Source organism: Vulpes lagopus, chromosome 15 (genome assembly GCF_018345385.1).
Source record: "Vulpes lagopus strain Blue_001 chromosome 15, ASM1834538v1, whole genome shotgun sequence".
In the NCBI taxonomy this organism is placed as follows: domain Eukaryota; kingdom Metazoa; phylum Chordata; class Mammalia; order Carnivora; family Canidae; genus Vulpes; species Vulpes lagopus.
In genome coordinates, this window is record NC_054838.1 from 45,145,754 (window position 1) to 45,147,881 (window position 2,128).

General features: G+C 43.3%; 1 pseudogene; it reads right to left on the bottom strand.

Moving 5' to 3' along the window:
* Positions 1-995: 995 nt before the first annotated feature.
* Positions 996-1,629, bottom strand: LOC121476582 (annotated as a pseudogene).
* Positions 1,630-2,128: the final 499 nt, after the last annotated feature.

Below are 2,128 nucleotides of genomic sequence, written 5' to 3' on the forward strand. Positions count from 1 at the left end.
TACTGAAGTCTCTTTTGATACTAATCAAGTCCTACTGGTTTTCTTTTAATTAATGTTTTTATAGCATATATATTTCCATCAGCTTTCTTTTAACCCATTTGTATCTTCACATTTAAAGTATGTAGGTAGGGATCCCTGGATGGCGGTTTAGTGCCTGCCTTCAGCCCAGGGCATGGTCCTGGAGTCCTGGGATCGAGTCTCACATTGGGCTCCCTGCATGGAGCCTGCTTCTCTCTCTGCCTCTCTCTCTCTCTCTCTCGGTGTCTCTGCCTCTGTGTGTGTGTGTGTGTGTCTCTCATGAATACATAAATAAAATATTTTTAAAAAGTATGTAGATAAAACCCACTTGGATTTAACAAAAATCCATTTTGAAAATCTTTGCCTTCTAATGAGAGTGTTTATAATATTAAAATTTAATATACCCATTGATGGAGCTGGGTTTAAGTCTATCACCTTTTTTAGTTTCTATTTGTCATATTCCTTTTTTAAAAAAGATTTTATTTATTTATTCATGAGAGACAGAGAGAGAGGCAAAGACATAGGCAGAGGGAGTAGCAGGCTCCCCCCGGGGAGCCTGAGGTGGGACTCTATCCCAGGACCCCAAGATTACTACCTGAGCTGAAGGCAGATGCTCAACCACTGAGTCACTCAGGTGCCCCACTCTCCTTTTTTTTTTCTTCTCATTTCAGTTTTTATTTACCTTTATTAATCATCCCTCTGGGACTGTTTCATATGCTCCATGGTTATGGCCCATGTTGGGATTGTGCATATCTTAGACCAGTCACTGAAATACTGGTCAACAAAGTCCCAATTTTGGAAGGAAGACATTTTTGCCCTTATGGTTCAATCAAACCTGTATGCTGTGACAATGATCAGCTTTTTGCAGTCCTCCTTCACCAGTAGGACCCCTATTATTTTTGGTAAGAAGTAGGATTTTTTTGGTGGGCATGAAAAAGGAGGGGACAGTGCTGAGGTTCCCATGAATGCAGAGCATGTCATTTGTCCAGGGGGTGCGCGATTAGGGATGCATTTTGTATTTGACCCCACAGCAATTTGGGATGAGCTACTTTGCAGCCACTATGTTTTCAAATTTGTCCTCATTAAATTTAGTAAACCCCACTTCTTGGAAATGTGGATCTTCTGGTAGCCAAGGAACTGGAGCTTGGCCCTGTATAAGGACTCAATCACATGCTTCTTATTCTGCAACTTGGTATGGAGGGATATGATAACTTGGCCAATGTGGACCCTGGCCACTGTGCCCTGGGGCTTTCCAAAGGCACCTGGCATACCTGTCTGGAGCCCCTCAGCCCTAGCACTGGACAACATCTTGGTGATACAGATGACGTGGAAGAGTTGGAGCCCCACATAGATGTGAAAACCATCTTTGCCACAGTTATTCTCCATGTTTTCATTGGCACAAATACAGGTGGGCTCCAGGGCTTCAGAGGAGAGCTGCTCATACTCATGTAATACCAGGTGGCCGCATAGTGGGAACTCATCCACTTTTGCCTTCTTCTGTCCCATGTCAAAGATGCATATCTTGGCTTCAGGGACATCTCTGCAGAAGTGAGAATTTGGATACAGCTTGTTCTCACAATATTGGTAACACCAGGCAGGGTGGTGGCCCATAGTGACACACCAAAAGAAAAAAAGTAGGACTCCTATTTTAAGGAATGATTTTGGCTCTAGGACCCTACCATGTGGGAATACTTTCAGTTCCAATACTCTTCAGGAGTTAAATTCCATTGCCTACTTTCATATAGGAAAAGTTTCATATAGGAAGCCCAGAAGGCTGTGTATTTTAGTTGCTTTGGCCTGTAGACTTTGAAGAAATATTAATCTCCTAGACAGCCATTCAGTGAGAGGCAATGGGAGGGGACAATTCTCTATGGTCTTCTGTGTTTCTGGATGTCTTACACAGTGAATTACTAGATGCCCCTTTTTCTGAACTATGTCTTCAAGGATATTTATATAGTTAACAGCTATACAAATTGCTATCTAAGGGACATCTGGGTAGTTCAGTGGTTGAGCGTCTCCCTTCAGCTCAGTATGTGATCTTGGAGTCCCGGGATCGAGTCCCACATCCGGCTCCCTGCGGGGAGCCTGCTTCCTCCCTCTGCTTATGTCT